A 22,970-nucleotide genomic window follows, 5' to 3' on the forward strand; every position below is an offset into this window, starting at 1 on the left:
AGAGAGGGCAAGTGCAGAGATACTGATGTAGGAAGGAATGCAAGCATGGCTGAGGACAAATGGCTGGGGAGATGACCTGGGAAGTATGAGTCATTGTAGGTGGGTCACTAACTGGGGGCTGCCTTCTGTTTGTGACTCAGAGAATGGTGTTGAATCAGCAGTGTGGCATCATCTGGGATCTTGTTAAAAATGCAAATTCCTAGGGCCAGCTCAGGTCTTGGGGATCTGTGTTTCAATAAGCCCTGTTCCAGAGCACCATATTCCTCTATAGCATCTAAGCATGCCTTGGGCACATGGCCATTGGTGAGTGAATATGAATGAATGAATGAATGAATGAAGGAATATGTGTAAATTTTTCCAACAATGTCTGTTCCCTTTCTTGTTCTGATTACTTGGCAGACACTCAGGGGATCCTTAGCACAAACACAAAGGACACTTTCTTTGTTGAAGTCATTTGTCGAAGTCATGAAAGAGTGAAGAAGAAAGAAATACCTGAGTGACACGGGAATTCAGAGATTTGAAAGGAGGTTCAAAGGCATTTCTGAGGGGAAAAGCCAAGGTTTGAGGCTCAGAGGAGCTTGGCTTGATCCGGGGAGAGAGAAGGAGCCCAGTAGTCAGAGAGGGCAGTAGGTGTGGCTGCTGCTGGAAGGAGAAGGGCATCCTACCTGGACAGGATTCTACAGTAGGTGAAGGGAGCTGGTCTGTGAGTACTTTTTAGGAAGGTGGTGTTATCATTTGCAGGGTGATTGGAGTGACAAGATGTTCAGTGGTCTTGACATTGCTTATAGGACACCTTACCTATCTCTTTTGTGTCTGACAGTGTTGGAAAGTATGGTTGTTGTAGGGACAGACAAGGCAAGGCACCGAAGAAGATAGCAGGAAACAGTTTTATTTGGCTGTAACCAGTTTCAGAGGGCACATCTTTTGCTGTAATCAATTAATCCCCTGAACGCTGAGTTCAGGTAGTTTCAGAGTTTTATACCCAGCATGTAAGGGGAGGGGCTCAGAAGTTCACAGTCTGCAGAAGTTCACATAAAAGCAGCTTTTTCTTTCACTGTTCTGGGCAATGTTAATGTCCTTCAAGGACAACACCTGAGAAGGGGAGAGCTAGCTGCTTCTCCCCTTCTTTCCTCCCCCTGCCAGCTGTTACCATGGAGCCCACTTATCTTAAAAATGTAGACATCTCTGTGAAGCTCAGCTCAAGGCCAGAGGCCTTGTTTGCACATTTCTTCAAAGTCCTATACTGGATATATTTGTGAAAAACTAGTAAGGGGGTGTCCAGCACCTGGAGTTCTGGTATCTTTTTGGCCAGTGGCCAAGTAAACAGGGCAACACGAAAATAGGAAGTTTATCTACATTGAATTCTTTTGCAGAGACTCTTTTGCTGACAGTCCTAAAATCAGCCATGGTGAAGATTTCTGGAGAAGCCCAGTTAAGACTTTTCAGTGGAGAAAGGGGGTGCCACTTCATGGTCACCAACTAGTGCTTCCTACATTCACACACTATTCTAAGCATTTTACACACACCTGCCAGCTCAGTCCTCTCAATCTGATGAGGTAGCTACTTTTACTATGTGACCCATGAGGGGACAATGACACAGAGAGGTCAAGCGGCTTGCCTAAGATCGCCTGGCCAGGAAGTGGTAGAGTCTGTGCTCACCCAGCAGTCTGCTTCTACTACTCCATCCCCTTGCCCTCTCAACTGCACTCGGAGGCTAAGGACCTTGGGAAACATTTCTCTCTGCCTTGCTTCTCACCAGTCCCCTTGGATGTCCTCTCAGTGAGGGCTGGGAGCGTCCCTCCTTCCTGGTTTCTTTTTTCTTTCTTCTGGCTCTGTCCTTCCCTGGCTTCCATTTCTCTCTCCTTGGACCTCTGGATTCTGTGGCCAGTGTGCCCGTCTATGCTGACAGTGTGATGTCACATGGAGCAAATGGGAAGAGCAGTTATGCCACATCTACCACAGATCTGGCAGGGGTAGATGCAGATTTTGTGGGGCCTGAAGATTATACTATTTTAGGAGCCTTCTTTAAGAAAAAAAAATACAAGACTGGGGTGTGTGGCTTAATGGTAGAGTGCTTGAGATCCTGGGTTCAATCTCCAACACTGAAAAAAAAATAGTCTTACTTTTGCAAATTTTAAAAAACTATTGATCATGTGGATACCCTCTCTGCATCCAGGGAAGAAGCCTCATTAGCTTTTGGGATGTTTGCTTCTGGGTCTGAGCCTGGATTTCTGGCCATCCAGAGTGGGAAGTCTATAAGCCAGACTAGCTGTCTCCTACTTAAATCAAGCCCCTCTTAGAGCAAATGCCAAGTTCATGACTTTGCTCCTGGAATCTCCTTTACCTTGCCCAGCCTGGGGGCAACCCATTTACCATTCTAGCTTGGAACGGGTAAGAAAACTCCATCCTGCCCCATTTAGGCAACAGCCATTCACTAAAGGACGAGGCAGGAGGTAGTGGCTCTGCTCTGAGTCTTGGATCCCACTGCTGTGAACTGAGACGTGCAAACTCCTTACCTGAAAAGCTGCTGGCATTTTCCTGGTGGGACTCTGATTGCCAGGCTGCCATGGGCTGCAGTAGATGACCCCAGCTCTGTCCCTGTTGCTGACTCACACTTAGTTCTGCACACATTTTATAAGCATGTTCCGATCAGGAAGTGACCTGGTTTCAGCCTCAGCATGAACGAGGCCTTTTTTTTTTTAAGAGAGAGAGAGAGAGAGAGAGAGAGAGAGAGAGAGAGAGAGAGAGAGAGAGAGAGAGAGAGAATATTTTAATATTTATTTTCTATTTTTTGGCGGACACAACATCTTTGTTTGTATGTGGTGCTGAGGATTGAACCTGGGCCTCAAGCATGCCAGGCGAGTGCTACCTCTTGAGCCACATCCCCAGCCCCCCCCCCCTTTTTTTTGCATGCTGGGGGTTGAACTGAGGGCCTCATGCATGCTAGGCGAGCACGGTATCACTAAGCCACGCCCCCAGCCTGCACCTGGCTTATCATACCAACAATTCAGCAGGTAGCAAAACCAAATCTCTAGCAAGTCTTTCCTCCATTCCATTTGGGCCAGCAGGGCTATTCCAGGAATGTGTTCTGGCCTTTCTTTACAGAGGGATTTGGGCAAGGGGCTTTAGGAACATTAAATTGGGATGTCTGGATGGGTGGATTTCAGACAGGAGAGGCGGAGAGACAAGCCAGTGGGTGGGAGACAAACCTGGGGTGAGAAAGTGGGGAGTCTCTGCGGGGGGCTCAGGTCATACATTTTTCACCACCATGACCCCTAGATTCTAAAGAATGCGTGTGCCGCTCCAAAGGGGGTGCTGTGTGGTCTCAGCATGTGCGCTGTGAACTGTCAACTTTGCTGTGTGGTCCTCCACATGGACCTGCACTTCACTGTGAGCCTCCTGGGGCTGAGAGAGGCTGCTGAAAGCCCTCACTTGATATTCAAATATTCCCTCTTTTCATTTACTTCTCCCTCTCTCTGAGGAAATTGACTGTAAATGGCAACTTCACAGACAGTTCTAAGCTGCAAATTAGAACTAAGGCAGCAGTCCTGGGATTTACTGTCATAACCTCTTGGAATTGAACTATTAACTGATCCAAACACGAGTATATTATACTAAGTCGCCAACCCTGGCTTGAGCAATTACCAAAGTCCCCCCTTCAGTCGATAGATAATTCTAAAAATGGTTGAAATGGCAGCCGCCCGCCTCTTTAATCAGATCTCAAGCTGCAGGAGCTGGGTCTTCTTTTCTTCTGTCCCCTCATGTTTTCCTAAAGATTGTGGGGGATTGGGAGGGATGTCTTTGTTTTTCTTTCCTCCAGGAATTGTGTGATAAGGCTTGAAACCTGAAGATGCGAAAGCTGAAAAGTAAATGGTAAATGTTCAGGTTTTTTGAAATGTGGCCCCTATCCTTTTAAGAAGGACCATATTATTTGAGCAAGAAACAGAACAACAAGCGGAGTTCACCTGGAGACTGACACAATGGGCGAGTTGTAAAAGATACGCAACATGTTCACATGAGCAGGGGTTGTTTTTATCAAGGTCATGGTGGAGCAAATATTTTGTAGTGAATGTTTTTTTTTTTTAGTTGTTGATGGACCTTTATTTTATTTGCTTATTTATATGTGGTGCTGGGAATTGGACACAGTGCCTCACATATACGAGGGGAAGCGCTCTACCGCTGAGCTACAACTCCAGCCCTATTTTTTTCTTTATTTCTTTATGTAGAAATGGGATCTCACTGTGTCACAGGCTGGCCTCCAACTCCTGGCCTCAAGCCATCCTCCTGCCTCAGTCTCCTAAGTAACTGGCACTGCAAGTGTGCGTCACCATGCTTAGCTTGGATCTTGTCCTGCCCCTAAATATATTAATTGGCCCTGGCATGTCTCTCTTCTGATTCAGGCTGCTCTGGATCAGAGGTTGCTAAAGTGGGGATTTAGGTGATGGAGGCAAGGCCTTAAGCAAAGGAAGAGAAAAGGATTCTGTTTATAGTCAGACTGGACTCTGGTCTGGTCACTTACTGGATGAGTAATCTTGGACAGTTTACTCCATTTCTGTGTCTCTGGTTCCTCATTTCTCAAGGGTATAGACTAACACTTGCCTTTTGGGGTTGTTGTGAGAAGTGTGTCTGGACACAGTGCTATGTGAGCATTCCCTGTTATGGTGATGAATTCCCTTTCAATCTTTCTGATTAAATAGAAAGTCTCAGTTTGGTGATAAAATCTTTAACAACCCTTTTTGGTTCTCGCTAATCGCCTTTTAACAGAGAGCAGGGATTCATTTTTTTGAGAGCTAGCTAGAATGTATTCATACTGGTTTTCATTTCATTTATTTTTATGGTTACTTTAGAGCTCACATTAAAGGCAAGTGAAACGGATTTTTGCTTTATTACAATGACAGAAAGTCTTTTTTTTTTAAAGCAACTTTTTTTAAAAGTTGAGCTGATTTAACTGAAAATATTAAGAAAATAATAGATATAAGTGGAAAATGAAGAAGGCAAAGATTATCAAGTTGGGACCTGAGTGACAGGAGTCTGGGGAGCAGCAGGTGAGCCATCTCACCTAAAGGAGCTTCCAGCTCAGACATCTCTGGGTGGAGGATGCATTTGGGTCTCTGTATATAGGTGAGGGTACTTTGTCAGGGTACATCCTCTGGCTTCTAGTCGGCTCCTCTTAGCCTTTCTCTTTGTGCTCAGCCGCAGAGCCCAGTTGCTGGGTTAGGCCAATGCCTGCCATCCCCTGCCCCCACCTCCCTGCTGGCCCTGCTACCCTTGACTCCTGGGATGGAGGTTTCCCTGGGGAAACAGTCAGATTCTATGAATCAGTGCATGGCATCTGGGAGTCACATGATACTGGAAAGTGAGACCATGCACATCTGATCATTTCTACCAACTGTGAACAACTGGTACGGTTTGGCCAGGTCTGGCCAATGGTCATTAACTTGTTCTGCCAAGGGAGGAGAAGGCAAAATGTGGTAAGGACAGAGATGCCAAAGAACATTTTTTTTTTTTTTAGGTATCATAGACAAATAGATTGGAAAAGACAGAAATGTAAAATTCGGGGAATTTTATTCTGAGTTATTACAGAGAGGCAGGTTTGTGTCCCATGTAAAGAGGACCTGGGAACAGAAGCCATAAGTGAATGGCTCATATGGGTGGCTGAAATAATGGCCTTTAAAGAAAGTCTAGATGTGAGGAGCTGTACTTCAAAGGATTCTATACTTTAAACCTCCAGAATACTCCTGAGGCTGCCCAGAGGATCCCTTCTAGCATGGTTTCAGATATATCCTGAGCAGAGGTTGGCTACATATCTCCATTAGAGTATCCTGCTGTTTCTGTAAACTAAATCATCCTTGATATCCTTCCTCCAATTCCTAATTTACACCCATGGTATTCCCATGAGAATGTCCCAATGATAGAAACCTTGGGGGGCCACCATTCAATTTCTCTTCTCTTTACTTCTCCACCCCACCAGCTATTAAACTCCTTCACTGGTTTCTGTGTGATTAACATGAATTCAGCATCTCTCTGTCCATTTTTTCTAGTCACAATACCCTCTTCTTCAGTCCATTCTTCATTCAGTAAATATCAAGTGCCTGATGTGTGTTGGACTGTGTGACCTGTGTCACATCTGGAATTCCCATGGGCTCAAACACCCGTGCTGGGCATGTAACAGTGCTCTGGAAGTACTTACTGAATTAATCTCACAGTGTCTCTGTCTTCTCCTTCCTGCTGGGGATGTTTTTGTGGGGTTTGGTTAGGTGAGAAAATCTCTCATGAGACCTTGCCCCAATCTGAATCCCTGGAGATTCCTTGAAACTGACCTCCTCCTGGGCTCAGGTGTGGAGATCCACCCCAGCCCTTTCCTGTCCTCTTGAAAAATCCTGAACTGTATGAAAGAAGAGCTGGACAACCATGGAGTTTAATTTGCTGTCTCCAGATGGTCAAATAAATGAAGATATGAACTACAGGCAGCTGAGAGTAGAACTGCTTTGCCACAAGGTCCTTGATTACTCTATCCTCTGATTATTTTTCTGCAATCATTTGGCCTTTCTGATAATCCCTCTCTGCTAGGCAATCAATCCCTAAATAGAGAAATACCTTGTTGATATAAGTATGGTGCTATATTATGAATAGATATATCTGTTCCTCGCTCATTGAATAAATAAGCAGACAATAATGCTGTAGGCACACATTTGAATTGAGAAAAAAAGTCTCTTAACTTTCCATGATAGAGTTTTCAATATAATCCATTCATGATAAATATTTTTTATTCCAGAATAACATACCACAGTGTTTACAGAAAGATTTTCTATTCAATAATGAAATGGCTGTTATTTTGATTACATTCTCAATCCTTGGTAATTGTCTCATTTTCCTTTTGCAGAAGGAATTTAGACATCTAACACAGTTGTACCTCACTACCAATTCAGATCATCATGAAGAATTCTGCCAATAGAATTCATCAGGTCATGAATAACTTTTTTGCCCACAATAGGTTTCCTCAAATCATCTGCTATTCATAAGTAGCACAGATGTTACCAGCTGCTGGAAAATGAAGCTCGAAGTTCCTGCCGATAAGGGAAAAAAATTACCTAATTCAAATTCCAAGAATTATTTGACCTAAATCAGTTTCAACTTGAGAAAATGGGGTCAACTCTCTGTACCCCATAAGAACCACCCTAGTGATTAAAAAGTAAATCTTGAAGAATTAAATTATGCTGCTGTTCAGCTTTCCTGTGCACACTTAGGAAAAAAAAAACAGAGCATCAAAGGCTGTCAGAATAACTCAATTTAGTGATGGTGGCAAAGCATTGCTGAAGCAGGGCTTTCCGGGCTGCAAGCTTGGCTCGGGGGAACTGCTGCACACTTCAATTGCTATCTGAGAGAAAAGAAGAGGTCTCTCTGATGAATAATTTTATGACTCCCAACCACACACATACTGCTTGAATATCAAATTATTTTAAATGAGAACTTCAAAAAGATCCACCTGTTAAATGAATAAAAAGCCCTAAACAGCTGCCTAACAGAACAAAGAGATTTGGATTGAAATGTCAAACAGGGATGGGAATGGGGTTGGACTCTATCGTGCCAGGAGTCCCAAAATGCATGTACAAGGTCAAGTTCTCTCACTGATGGGAGTTAGGCTCTTTCTCATTCTGTTCTGGTTGCTGTAACAAGATACCTTAGTCTGGGTAACTAATAAAGAAGCCCAAGATCAGGGAAAGAGCAACCTTTTTGTTTACATGTGTATTATGTAATACGATCAAATTGGAGTAATCTGGATCTCTGTTACCTCAGTATTTACCATTGCTTCATGTTGGGAACATTTAAAATTTTCTCTTTTGATTATTTAAAAATGTATAATAAATTGTTGCAAACAATTCATCCAACTGTGCTGCAGAACACTAGAACTCATTCCTTCTTTCTACTGTATATTCGTACCTGTTTTCTAACCTCTTTCTCTCCCCACCCGCCTTCTCAGCATCTGGTAACCACTATTCTACTCTCTGCTTCTATGGGAGCAAATTTGTAGCTTCCACCTTTGAGAACATGCAATATTGGTCTTTCTGTGCATGGCTTATTCACTTAACATAGTACCTTCTAGGTGAAGCCACCTTTTAAAATGTCACTAATCCCATCCAGAGTTCTCATGACTTAATCACCTCCTAATGAGGCCCCAACCTCTTAATACAATCACATTGGTGATCAAGTTTTAAATTATGAATTTTTTTTTTTGGGAGAGGGACGCGTTCATGCCATAGTAGGGGGCATTGGGCCTCAGCATTTTTTTTTAATAGTTGATCAAATCCATTCCTCCTTGTTTTCAGGTGAAAACACTGAGATCAGAATGCAGGTGACCTGGCAGCCCCCTCTTGCATTCAATGTCTAGTCTAGACACGTCCCAAGTTAGCATAGCAGGGAGAAAAATTAGTGATTGATGAACTGCTTTGGACTGTGGGATTAATGAAAGACAATGATTTATGTGTCATCCTTCCTAGATGATACCAGAATTTTAAAGAAGGGCTTTAATAGCTCAAAGAGATGAGTGAGGGTGGGGATTTTTCAGGCAGCTGGATCAGGATAGGAGTACACTGTCCTTTTCCTCCGGTATCTTCCATGTCAAACAAGCAGATACATATTTATCAAGTTATGTATTGAGTGTTATGGAGGAAAAATTGCCTCGGGTCAGAAAATTTGAATACTTATTCTGCTCTCGTGCAGTGTGTGTGTGTGTGTGGTTGAAAGTCATGAAATTGTTCCTTTGAAAGGATCTGGCCACCCAATGAGCCACCTGTGACCCTGGCAATTGGTTTATTCAAGTTGAACTTCAGAAAAGTGGGCACATGGATATTTTCCCTGTTTTTTTTTTTTTTTTCTCAGGGAAGTTGGGAGCAAGACATAGATTCATGAAAGTGTGAACTGGGACCTGAGATGGGAGTCTGGTTTTCATTCTACTGGAACGGAGACCTACTTCTGCTTGGTGATGCCTTTGCTGCCCAGGGTTCCTATTTGCTGGGTTGCTCAGTCCCCTGGCTGCCCTTAAATCACCTGCTTGCTCTAGATACGAACTCAGGGGAAGAGAAGAGCCTCAGAAGTGGTTGGTGGTGTTATTGAACCAGGCCTGTTTTGTCCACTGCTCACTATGCCACTTATGGATGCAAGAAGTTTTGCAAAAGAGAAAGAATTTAATTCCCACATGGAGATGGGAGAGGGTCTCAATCTTCATCCCCAAGGATAAGGTTTAGGAATATTTAAGGGATCAAAAAGCAGGGTGGTCTAAGGTGTGGGGAAAGGTGATTGGAGGTAAGAAAAGACGAAGTAGTCAGTGATCTGGACATGCGTAATCTAGTTTCATAGGCACTTTGTAAGACTAGTGTTTAGAAAATGGCGGCATTAGCATGCTCCGAGGGTGGAGTTTTTGCCCTTTGACATCGGAAGGTCACCTACTGGACACTTGTATAAGCCCAAGTGAAGGGTCCGTGGTTTCAACCTGTTTGAGCTACCTCCAAGTTCCCGAAAAACAAAGTAGGCAACCATTTTACCATTGCACCTGATATGTCAGAGGTGTTATTTTAGCAGCTAATGGGAGTATATTTGTTTGGTTATGACCTCTAAAATTGATACTAAAAACCACTAGCTAAAAACAAGTGAAGCTAGAAGGTTTATCCAGGTGTTCCTTCCTTTCGGTGGACAGCAGATCAGCTCCTCCCACCTGTGCCCAGACCCAGGACCTGGGAAGGAACCTGCAGCCACACTTCACTGGCCTAAGAAGGCAGATGGTCATTGTCTTTCTACCTCCCTCTTGCACACTTCTCTTTTATCTGTTTTCTCTGATCTCTGATCTTGGGGCACCGTGTGCCAATTCTCCTAATCTGCCTTATTATTAGTCTGGCTTTTAAAAATTTATGTAAGGCCCTTATTAGAATTTAAATATTTTTTTCTTCATAAAGATTCTGTATAGGGGCTGGGTGCTGAGAGCCACGGCCGAGTCTGTATGGCCCCTGGCATTTTGCCAACAGTATTGATTGACAGGTGAGGCATTACTATCCGCCTCTGCCACAACTTTTGAGTTCTCGCACTATTTTGGAGTTCTCCTGGGGATTACCGGGGATTCCCCGAGAGTTCCCATTGGTTGGGGAAGTGCAGGAGGAGGGATTTCCAGGAGAGATATTTCCGGCTGGGGGTTCCTGGACAAGCCTCGTGGCGTTTGGGAGGATTCCCCGGGAGCTGTGTGAAGTGTTTTCCTGCAGTTTAAAAATAAAGTTTGTTCCTGCTTCAGTGGCTCGTGATTTGTGCCCAGCCAGACTGCGGCAGCTGGGGATGTGACTCAAGCGGTAATACACTCTCCTGGCATGCGCGGGGTGCTGGGTTCGATCCTCAGCACCACATAAAAATAAAAAAAATAAAGATGTTGTGTCCACTGAAAACTAAAAAATAAATATTAAAAATTCTCTCTCTCTCTCTTAAAAAAAAAGATTCTGTATATTTTTATTAGTTTTATCCTTACCATTTTTAAAACCTTTTTGGTTGCTGCTATTTAAATAGAATTTTTTTCTTTCATTATATTTTTGAATTAGCTATTTGTTTATAGTAAATTATTGATTTTCATATATCCATTTTTATGGCTAGCCACCTATTGAATTCTATTGATTTTAACAGGCTTTTTTTTTTTTTTGTGGGGGAGTTGTTGTTTTAACTCAATTCTCTTTGATTTTCTTGGTGTAGAGTCAAAACCGCTTGTACATAATTATAATGCCTTCTCATTTATGTTCATGGCTTTTATTCTTCGGCAGCTTTGGGTTCTAGTGGTGACAGTGCCCTTTGGCTCATTTTCCTGGCTGTTCGATTTGTTTTCTTGTGAGGAATCTGCCTGTCATATTTTGCTTATGACTTGGGATCCTGAAACCTGAATTCTCTTCTGGGCTCTCACTGATTCTTAGGGGGCTCTTAGGATTTGTGACCCACAGTGCTGTTGGACTGCACAGTCCAACTGACTCGGATCTGGGTACCGTCCCAACTCCTCCTCCTTGGAGTCTCCTCCAGCTTGATTTGTATTCTTGGGGGCTTAGTAAGTGATTTTAGGGGAAAAGGACCAACAACAAAAAAGAAATGGTTATGAAACTCTAGCATTCTGTCAATGTGTAGATTTTATAATTAGGAAAATACATATAGAGTATTTGTAAGTATAATTTTGCTTTTAAAAAAAACCCACTGAAACATTAACAGAAGTCAAACTCAAGCCAGCTTAAATTTTCAAAAGGAGAATTTATCGACTCTTAATACCAAGCTGCAGAAAGACTGGGTTGTTTCTCAACTACTCTCATGGATGATTTCTTTGAGTATGAACTTACTCTCTGTAGGTTGGCAGGTTCCACATGGTCGGTGGGTTCTGCATGGTCGGCATCTCTGGGGCTGCCATCTTTAAAGTAAGAACAACCATCTCTGGGGTTCTCATGTACTATTCTAAGCATGTGGCATGCTTATCTCATTTAATTCTCAGCATGAAGCCCTTCCCACTTTAGAGATGAGGAAATAGAGCCCTGGTGAGGAACCTTCACAAGTTCACAAAGCCAGTAAAGAGACGTGGGATTTGGAGTCATGCTGACGGAACAACTCAGGCTCTCAGGTCCTGTAGTGTTCTCCTGCCTCTTCTCTCCCCACTAACTCTTGGCTAGGATTGGCGAGTCTTGGACCCGTGCCCATCCCAGGGCTGTAGAAAACCTGGTGGGAGAGCAATGGTTTCTCAAAGAAGGTGGGAGTGGGATTCTGGGCAGATGCATAATAAATGGCCCCAACAATTCCGAATCCCAAAACGGCCCTCCAGGAAGAGCAGCCTTGGTGGGGCTCTGGGATCCAGCCAGCACATTCCCGCCTCCGCATCTTCATGCATGCCATTCCCTCTTTCTGGAATGGCCTCTTCTCCCACATCCTGGGTAACGCGTCGCTTCTTTCTGTGTGCAGTACCTTTCATAAGGTAGCATGGAGCTGCCTCTCTACTGCTGATTTTGGGGGGTAGCTGAACAGATTTCTTCAACCATTTGATTAACAAGAAAATGGTTTTATTTTCTGGAGGAAGAAAAAAAAAAGGAACAACTTTCTCTGCTCACATTTTCTGATCTTACTCACCCTTTAGAACTTTCCAGCTGACAGAACTTTGCTGGCAAACAAAGCAGCTCAAGGTGCCTGTGCCAAGATATTAGCATATTCTGCCCCAGGCAAAGACACTGCTGGGGCGCTCCATCTGTTTTGCCAAGTTCTCTTATGTAAGTGACAGCTGAGGGTATATTTAAAGAAACGTAGTGTTTGTGAATGAAATGTCTTAATAGAGGAACAATGAGATACAGCAGTGTGCAGAGCTGGCTTTGTGGGAGCAGGTTTGTGCTGGAGGGTAATTTGGAGGTGAAGAGATGTTCAGGCGGAATAGCAGTCAAGGTGGGCTGCTGGGTCAGAGTGACAGGAGAGCTCTTTTCATTTGTCAAACGTTGTCACCTGAGGCTCCTCTTCGATGCTCGTCTTGGGGCAGGGTGGAAACACTCCATAGACAAGCCTGAGTGTTTTTCTGGGGCCACACACTATATCATCTTTTGCTATCCAGATCAGAGACCCCTGTGTTTAGCTCCCCAGTGGCTCTAGACACAATCTCCAAGCTTGGAAGTCATTGTGTGTATTTGGTGAGTGCAGGGGTGGCAAAAGTTGGCTCCACAATTATTTGGTACTCTTTCCATTAAAGGGTGGGGTCAGGACCCTCCCTTTTGAAGGTTGTGACTGACTTGACCAGAAGAGCACTGTGGAGAGCTGAGTCAGAAAGGGTCATGCCGTTTCTGCTTGGTGCTTTTGTGGAGCTCCCTTTCCAGAACCCTCACCTCACATCAGGGAAGCCTTCTCTCAGAACCTTACTGCTGTGCTGTGCCAATCCCAGTCCCCACAGGCAGAGGTCATCTGTAGGTGCTCTGACCCGTCCTTCAGCCATCCCAGCCCAGGCACCAGCCATGTGAGACAGAAACCACCTGGGAAGCTCTGGACATCATGGTGCTTGGAATCCTGATCCCCAGGATCTGGGAGCCAAATAAAATGGTGGCTGTTTTATGTTCTGCAGTCTCAGGGGGTTTATTCTTCAACAAAGATAATGAAAACAGGTCTCTTGAGATCAACTACAACTGAAGGCCCTAGAACCCTCTTCAGCTCCCCAGGGTCAGGAACTGAGGAATTGTAGGAGTGTCCACGTAAAGTGGGGTTCTTTGCAGATGACTGGGATCCCAGGCTATTTGGCGTTATTTCAAAGGCTTCCAGAGTGTACAAACGTGATGCCATCTTGTCCAAGAATATTTCCCCGCTTGGAACCGACCACAGTTCCCCTGGCATTTGGGCACTCTGCTCTACCTTATCAGTCTCCATGGAAGATTCCAATGCACCTCTTTTCCCTTCAGCTACCTTTTGTCTTTAAGAACCATACCCAGGGTTTGTCAACCACCCAGAAAATTCAATCTCAATAACTTTCCTCCTCTTGCCATATTGTTTGTCTCTTGGACACTGAATGTGATGCTGGCTTTCGACCATTGATACTTGAAGGATTTCTATCAGCCCATCAATCCACAAATAGTGACTGAGTGACTTCTCTTTTTAAGGGGTCGAGTTCAGACTTCCCAACCAAATAGCTCTGTGATCCTGAGTAAGTGACTTAATCTCTTGGAGCTTCAGTTTCCCCATCTGGAAAATAGGGCAATAATAGCACCAGCCAATAGAGAGGCTGAGAAGATTGAGACAATGTGCAATGCTATGAGGCTCTAGTCGTAGCTGCCCTGATGGTCAATGTTGTTTCACTGACATGGATGAATGAAGGTGGAAGAGGGCATTTGGGCCAGGATGCTCCCTGTCTTACTCCTTGGCCTGTGTCCTGTGTGGGTCTGGATCCAGCACCCAGCATACACCAACCCTTGTGCCCAGGAGAAGGCAGCTGGGCTGTCCCCAGCCCCTGTCCTCAGCAGGCCACAGAAGCTGGGGATGCTAAGAAGACATTTATTCCCTAGGCAGGGGGTGTCAAAGAGACTTCTGCATTTGAAGCACTTTTACTTTATGAAGAGGCTTTCTCGTGTGCAAAATGCTCACACAGTCACTTTCTACAGTGGCTGCATTACCATTATTTTCAACACTCGGAGGACAAAATGAGATTAGGTGTGGGGAAGGGGCCGCGGTAGGATGAGCATTCAAGTGCTGGATTTAAATCCAATTCTGCAGGTTGATCCTGTGTTAATGCACTATTATAGGATTTGGAGGCAAGGGCCTCTGTGGCTTAATCCAAGGTTTCTCCAACATCTGGGTCGTTGGCAATGTCACTGCTGCTTTTATTCTAACTATATCAAGGGGATCGTCCGGGAGAGAGCTAATTCTTAATTCCCACAATTGCTTGCCTTGAAGGTACCAAATAGACACTCCTGCCAGTGAACCTTTCTTGATCACAGGAGGCCTGAAATAGAAATGGTTTAACCCTTTCTGACGATTAGAGAAGTCACGGGAATACACACGCCTGCTGTCTTTCCACTCCATCCGGATGAATTTCAGACCAAAGAGCTCAGGGATCAAAGCAGGATGCACATTTAATTACCCTGCTGCAGCCACAATCTGCTCAGCCTGTCGGGGCCCCAGGAGCCTTTGTGAGAAGCAGCAGCACATTCACCAAGCGCTTGTTTATCAGAGTTATGTGGCAAGTGGTACCGTGCCTGGGAATTCAGCCCCTTCCCGGAGGGAGACCAGAGTTTAGCATGCAAAAAACTATGACCAGGCCTTAAGAGAGCAGGGTGGACACTGTGCCTAGGCTGACCTCACATTCATTCTTATTTTTCTGCTTTGAAGCAGGGAGTTAAGTACTCACTTCTTACTCTCCATTACAATTACTAGTGGTCAATGATGCGGTTTGAAATCATGAATTATAAGTAGAAGTCTGCTAGTGGGTTTCAGGAAAACTTTTGTTCTCTTTATAGAAGAGGAGAAATAGCTGTCCTTACTCCTTTTTTTTTTCTCTTTGGAAAGCAAATACAACACCTGGATGGGTGGCAACCATCCTGTAACCAGGAGGGTGTGCAGCAGGTTCACCAAAGAAAGCCTCCCGCTGTGTGGATGGCAGAGATCATCATTAAACCAATTACCAGGAATAGGAGTCCAAACACTCCTGCCCTCTGATTCAGAGCTGCAGTTTTCTCAAATCTCCTGAGTCATGGGTAACAAAAACAGATTGCAACAAGTTACATGAAGTGGATTTACTGTAGAGATAGGAAGAACCCTTGCTCAGGATCCAACGGCAAGCCAGTTCCCCGAGGCTCAAGAAGGCTGCCCGGAGCAGGTGAGGTCTTGATGGCTCATGCCTTGCATGTACCACAGCCGGGGGACCTGGAAAGGCAGCGATGTACCTTTGGGCCATGTACCTTTGAGACTATGTGACTCACTGGGAAAGATGTGAGGGACATCCTGCTTCCAGGGGAGAGAGGAACAAACCTCAGGCTGTCAGGGGCAGTTCCTCCCTAACTCAAGATGTTACATTCCCTGGGAGGGATGGGAACCCAGCCCAGGTTGTTTCAGGCAGTTCCTCCCTATCTCAGAATATTGCTTTCCCAACACAATCTGCAGTTATTTTGAGAACTACATGCAAGAAGGGGAGGCGGGGAGAGGCTGGGTCAGTCAAGCTATCTGGGGACTGTCTGGCAGAGGCAATGAGCCTGAAACAAAGGCCACTTTAAAGATGCTGTCCCTGCCATTGTCAGGCTTCTAATTTGAGGCCGGGAGCTTCCTTCTTTGAGACTTCTTTATTTTTGGTACTAGGGATTGAACCCAGGGACACTTAATCTCTGAACCACATCCTCCCCCACCCTTTTTATTTTATTATTATTATTATTTTTGTATTTTATTTAGAGACAGGGTCTCACTGAGTGGCTTAGGCCTCGCTAAGTTGCTGAGGATTTGAACTCGAGATCCCCCTGCCTCAGCCTCCTGATCCCTGGGATTGCACCACTACGCCTGGCTTGAGACTTTTTAGTAGGTGAGAAATAAATCCCTACTTATCTAAGTTGCTGCAAGTCAGCTTTCTAATGCCTGCAGTGAAATGTTATCCCAATAGACACAAAAAAGTACAGATAAAGTGTCACAGAATTGGAAAGTAGAGGAGGAGAGATGGCACAGGAGGGAACCTGGAGAGGCTTCCTGGAGGAGGTGGTAGCATTTGAGTTAGGTAGTAGGTAGAGATGGGAGGACAGTGGGCCACAGCATGAGTGAAGGCAGGATTGGGAAGTGAGGTGTGGCTGGGGACAAGTATGAACTAGTGCTTGCTCTTTCAGCAAGTTGTAGGAACCAAATCCTAAGTAGAATGAGCAACTATGACAATTATTTATTTATGAGATTGGGAAGCCCAAGAATGGACTGGCTTCAGGCATGTGGGGCTCAGAAATAGATTGCATCTCTAGGAGTAGACTTTTTAGTTTTTTTTTTTTTTTTTTGTTGTTGTTTGTTTTGTTTCTTTCTGATTTTGTTCTTGGGACTCTTGTTGAGTGGCAGACAAGATGACCAGGATCAGTATCTGACTCACATTCTCTCCCCTTAGAAAGAGAACTTTGGATTCTTCATGTCCATGTATCAGGCCCTGCCAAAACCACCACTGGCCTTCATTGGGTCACTTCTGATCAATTTAGCATAGACAAATATGGTTTCTGAAAGGGAAGCATGAGCAGGGCTGCCGCCTGCCATGTCCCTGCTCTGCTGATAGCCCTAAGAGGCCACATGGAGTGCGGGTAGGGTCCCTAAGGAGTCAGGAGAAGATGGGTGGTGCATCCTGGGTGGACACACAGCAGTGATGTGGACCTTGAGAAGCAGGTAATTCAGGTGCAAGTTGACCAGGGAGAGGAAGGTGCCAGATCTGCCCCTGGATCCTTGGGCTCATTGGATCTGCTGCAGCTGCCCGCTTACCCCCCACTAAGACTAAAAGGACTATGAACCAAGGCAGGGTCCGCTGCACTGTGAGGCTAGCAGCTCTCCCAGGGAATGCTGCAGGTTTTTCATGAAGCCACTCTCTGGAAATTTCTCTCACATTTATCACTTCTCTGATTTCCTTCATTTGCTTTCCAGTTGGACTCATGACCTTTTTTTTTTTTTTTCTCTCTCTCTTTTTCTTTCTTTCTTTCACTAAAGCAAAGACCAGTGTAGGAGGGTTGGGAAACGCAGCAAGTGCCAGGCTACTGTCATCATTTCTGGACTGCAACGGAACTACATGTGACATGAAGAAACACCACTTCCAGCATTCCATACTGCCCTGCTTCCTGTCACCCAATTGTCACTCATCTCTCTGGGAGCCCTGGAGGGTCCTGGCCTGGGGGACTGGACTCTGGAGTTTTTTTTCTACCAAGGTCTCCACAACAGGCACCAAACTGCTTCTTCTGACCAGCTGGAGATGTCTTCCAGCAGAGGCACTGAAGCTTAAGTAATTAAGCAAAGAATGTTTGTGGCTTTGTGCAGCTCAGGAGAGAAACCTCAGCTCAGTGCTTTCAGATTCTTTGTTTCTGTGCAGCTCCTGGAACCACCTATTCCCACTGCAGTCCTTTGCCATTAAACCAGTTGAGAAATCTGCCTTCCTCCTGCATTCATTCCACAACTGTTTACCCAGCTCTCATTATGTGCTGGGCACATTTCTTGTTCTGATCCTTGGCTAAGCAAAGACTCCCTCAGAACTTTCTGGGCACCAAATGCCACGGGTCCCTCTTAGGTTTGCTTTGGGGTGATTCTTTTGAGTTCAGTGCCCATTTCCTCCCTTCCTTCTACCTTCTGAAGCCAATCCTTTGCTTCCTTCTTCTTGTATGCCTCTTCTGTTTGTCCACGTGATCTCTGGCTCCCATTAGCTTTGGAAACAAACCCATTATTAATGCTTGTTACTTTCTTCTCAATGTACACAAATATTTTGCTCTCATTGAAGCTTGCCTTCTCACACACTCTTGGCTCTTAGGGAGATACTTCTATCCTAATGCAGCAAATGTAGTGGAAAAAACATGGTATTTCGGAAGGAGAAGAGTTTTTTGTTTCAAGTCCTGGATCATCACCACTGTGACCATGAGCAAGTTACTTATGTTCTCTGTTTTTCTTCGGTACAATGGGTATGATATTAATATCCATCCACTAGGTCTTTTATGAGAAGTAAATGAAGTGATTCAAGGGAGCAATATGCCCGGAAGCACGCTACAGATGTTTCCTGCGCAGAAGACTTGAGCCTGGGCCCTAGGGGATGTGCCCATGTGCACTGGAACTGCCCTGAGCACCAAGACCTGATTCCATCCAGGAGCTTTTCCTTTTCAGCCATTTCCATCCTTGCTCCAGGGCCAGATGCTGGAAACTGACAGAAATGTTTTCTGGATGAATTGCCCCCAACATTCAGGGTTTTATGTTTCAGAATGTCTGGGCAAGCTGGGGTTTTAACTTCCCTTCTGGGCTACTATAGTCTTTATTTGGAAATGAATTTAAAGTCACATTTTTGAGATTCCACGTGTGTGATCCACTGAGCTATTTGAAGTGTGGTCTGAGGCTGTTTATGAGCCTGGGATCTTGACCTGGCTTCGCTTCGGCTCTGAACTCACCCCTAGACTCCAGGCTCTCTTGTGTTGCCTTTCGTGGCCTTTGGCATCCATGTTTCGGATTCCTTGGCTACCGCCCCTGTGTGTCCTGTGATGCACTTCTCCTTCCTCCAGCCAGCAATGACCACTCACTCTTCTAGGTGCTCATTTCTTTTCTTTTTAAAAATATTTTTAGTTGTAGATGGACACAACAATACCTTTATTTTATTTATTCCACTTTTTTGCAGTGCTGATGATCAAACCTAGTGCCTCTCACGTGGTAGGCAAGCTCTCTACCACTGAGCCACAACCCAGCCCTGCGTGGTCATTTCATTCTGCAACATACTGATGGGAAGGCTCCTGTGTACCTATTGTTTCCTTATCTCTAAGAAGCACTACTTTTGTCTTTTTAATAGGATCAGATGAACTCTAAATTATTTATCTGCATATAGGATACATTCCCTTTTTTTCTGAAATTGTATTGTATCTTAGATATGCAATGTATAATTTAATGTATATAATTGTACATTATATAATGTATAACATTATACATTATATAATATATAATGTTATAATATGTTGTATACTATATGTACAACATGTAACATAATATATATACAACATATACATAATGTGTTTTATCATATAATATATAGTTGTTTATTGTATATGCAAGTTTTCCTGCGAATCTTAACACATTGATATTAGGAATAGTTGGAAGGCTGAAAAGACAGATGAAATAATGGGTCATGCTACCCCCTAGTGGTAGAGCATGGCAACACACATCTCAGCAAAAGGTGAAAGTTTTCTATCCTCTTAGCAAATTATATATATAAAAAAAACCCCACAGACAGCACAGATGAGCATGAATTTGGGTAATTCCACTAATGTTGTATATTTAAATGCATTTCCATTGAATTCTGTACACATAAATGCCAAAATATTTCTTTCTAGCTCTGTGATTTTAGTCTTCTATTGTGGGATGATAGATTATTACAGTATTGTTTTTGGTGGATTGACAATGCTGTGTACTAAATCTACACGAGTTAGTGTTTTCTCTTACAGTTTATGTATTTTTTCCTAAAAATCTTTCTATTGAATTGAGATGCATCTTATAGCTTTGGGTGTTTCACAAGCTGGCAAATAAGATATCGTAGGGGCTCTGGGGCATGAACAGCATGTGCGTGCTGGCCTAATGCCTCTGAGGAGTCAAGGGTTCTGGGCAGATGGACTCTAGGTTGTTGGGAAGCCTGTCAGGAATCCAGAAGATGACTGGCAGCCCCCAGTTGGGATCTGCTGCAGTGTATGTTTTTTTTTATTTTTTTTTTAACCAGTGCTTTAGCTTTTTTTGGTCCCTTTACCTGTATTCCCTAGAGTATCTTCACCTGCCAATTGCCAGGGGTCCTGGCTTGGGACCTTGCAAGAAGCTTAATCCCTCTAGCTGCATCCCAAATGCTGGATGTGGGATCAGCAGCAAGCACTCTGGACAGTTCAGGCCCTCGGCCATACTGAAAGTGTTTAATACAACGCATTAGAGCAAGGGTGTGCAGACTTTCTCTGTGAAGGATAAGAAAGTAAATATTTTAGATTTGTGGGCCACACAGTGTCTGTCACAACTATGGTACTGGGTTCTGCTGGCATAGTGCAAAGGCAGCCACAGACGCCACAGAAGAACATGAGGACTTCAGTTAGACTTCACTGACATTTGGTCTCCATGACATTCTCAATGTCATGAGACCTCATTCTTTCTTTAATATTTTTTTAATCATTTTACAATGGGAGACTCATTCTTAGTTTGTGGACAGTATAAAAACAGGCAACAGACCGTAACTGGCCTGGGTCCATAGTTTGCTGGCCCTTGTCTTGGAGTGAATATTCATCTTCCTCACTAGTGACCACATTTTTTTTTTCTAGCCACCATAAACAACTGAATTCAGGACTCTATAGTCTATCCAGTTTTCTAGATAAGACACGATTCATAGATGTTAAAATTTTCCAGTTCCAAACAGACACACATGTTTATTTAGGTGTTTGCAACTGCTTGACAGAATCCAGCCTTTTATTTCCTCAAAAGATTTTGTCAATCCTTTGAAAATTCTCTTTCCAAAGCAACCTCATGGGTGTTTTATCAAAGTCTAATTTGGAACCGCTAGGGCCTCACTCTGTCACCTCTGGCAAAGGTTCCTTCTGCGTTTGAGCCTCTGTCCATTTTCTCCTTTCTTCTTTCTAACTAGCTCCTGTATAATTAAACATTACTTCCTGTGGAGGTTTGGAGCCCTCAACAACCCCGCTAATCATGCCGTGGCCCTCCTGTGGCCTCTTCTATTTCCTTTTGAGATGAAGTACTCAGACCTGAATGGCAGTCAAGGTCAGGCTGCCCGCATTTGAATTACATACCAGCACACCATTACCATGGTGTTGGCCCCTTAATGCAGACTAATAGCTCGTTCTCCTCCCTGACCTCCAGAGAGCCCTGAGCGGCCATCCAAGGGGCTCCTTTGTGGTGATTTCAGGATATTTCTTTAGCAAGTTATAACTAATTCAAGGCCCATCAGTAATCATAAATAGTTTAAATTGCTCTTTGGAGTGGGAACTGCCTCCCATGGGCCATTTAATTTACCAAGTGTCCCCTTGCTGAGCTAGTCCCAGACCCGCCCCGTCCCTGCCCTTATTAACTGTTTCCATAACTTACTTTGGTCCAGCCGGGAGACACGGAACTTAATGTTGGGGACGGAGCTTGATGCATTAAACAAATGCACTAAAGATGTTTTTGACCCAATCTTGAGTTTTAAGCTGGAGGAGATAATTTCTGGAAGATTTCTGAGAGGCCAAACTGATCCTGGAATTGTGCTGAGAGGTGATTTGCTTCTATTCAGAGCAAACACAGTTTTGCTTTACCTGAAACGCTCTTGGCTTTAGGATTTTATTGAGTTTTAATAATTTGCCGCCTTTTCACCTCTGGAGATCTTCTGAGACCAGTTTCTGCCCAGTAAAGACTTTTTTTTTTTTTTTTTTTTTGATATTGAGGATTGAACCTAGAGGCACTTTATCACTGAGCCACATTCCCAGCCCTTTTTATTTATTTACTTTTTTTAAATTTTGAGACACGGTCTTGCCGAGTTGCCTAGGACCTCACTTAGTTGCTGAGGTTGGCCTTGAACTTGTGATCCTTCTGCTTCTGCCTCTTGTATTGCTGGGATTACAGGCCTTTCCCGTGGTGTGAAATGATTTGCTGTGTGAAGTTGTGACACATAGAGTATCCCCCAAAACCTATAAAATATCACTGAACAAAGGACTGGCACTCACTTCCTGGGACCGCTGTGTTAGAAACGGCTGTGAGTCCAGGCTGGAGCTTGCAATAAAGACTCTTGTGTGCTTGCATGGGATTCGGCTCCTGGAGGTCTATTGGGGTCCCACGAATCTGGCATAACCGAACAATCTGACCAGAGCCTGCCTTTCTCGCTACGGGCCCTTGGTGTGTTTTTTGGATTTAACCACCCACTCTGTGCTGGTGAATGTCCCTGCTCTTCTGGTCCCTGTCCCCACTGGTCTGCCCTGTCTTAGGAAGTCACCAGACATAAACTGACCACCAGTTCTGGGCAGACACTGAGGGGACAGGGGAGGGGAAGGATGAAGATCTGTGGTCCCCATTGTCAAGGAGCAGCAAAGGTCAACAGAAAAGCAACCAAACAGAGAACCACGAAGCCTGGAAAGGAGGGGTGCAGGTTGCAGACAGGCCGGATCCACCCGGGGCTCAGGGAACCCTTCCCGGGAGTGCTTGATCCCAGAGCTGCAGGATCGTGGGGTGATGGTGTGCTGTGAGCCATGGGCCAGGAGCAGGTTGGAGGTGTTGAGAGAAGCCACCTGTCCAGGGCAAAGGGCACAGAGTCCAGAGCAGATGAGATGGGAGAGGCAAATGGAATCTCATAGGCCATGTTAGTAACTTATTGTTCTTTATTCTGAGAGCTATGGAAGGAGTTGTCTATAATGTCATGATTAGACTTGCATTTTTGGATAAAAAAGCCCTCTAGCTGCAATGTAGAAAATGAATTGAAAAAGATGGCAAGGTGGTGGGAGGGAAGTGGGGGGCTGTTGCAGCATCCTGTGAACAGTGATGTTCCCCTGGACCAGATGGTGGCTGTATGGACAGATAGGACCAGATAGACTGCAGGGATATGCAGGAGGGAGGCGCTGAGGGACTTGGGATTAATTGGACTACCCAATCCTGATACCTTTTTATTGAAAATTTTCTATTTCCTTTTGGTTTTTAGATTGTTTGGAAAATATAGGTATTCCCCCCCCCCTCAAAAAAAAAAAACATTTTCAAATATACCCATTGACATGGCATTGAATAATCGTCATGCTTGTGTGTGCCTGAGTGAATATTCC

This window comes from Marmota monax, unplaced genomic scaffold, assembly GCF_021218885.2.
Source record: "Marmota monax isolate L192 unplaced genomic scaffold, Marmota_monax_Labrador192_F-V1.1 WCK01_AAM20220418_F8-fsc00041, whole genome shotgun sequence".
NCBI classification, from domain to species: domain Eukaryota; kingdom Metazoa; phylum Chordata; class Mammalia; order Rodentia; family Sciuridae; genus Marmota; species Marmota monax.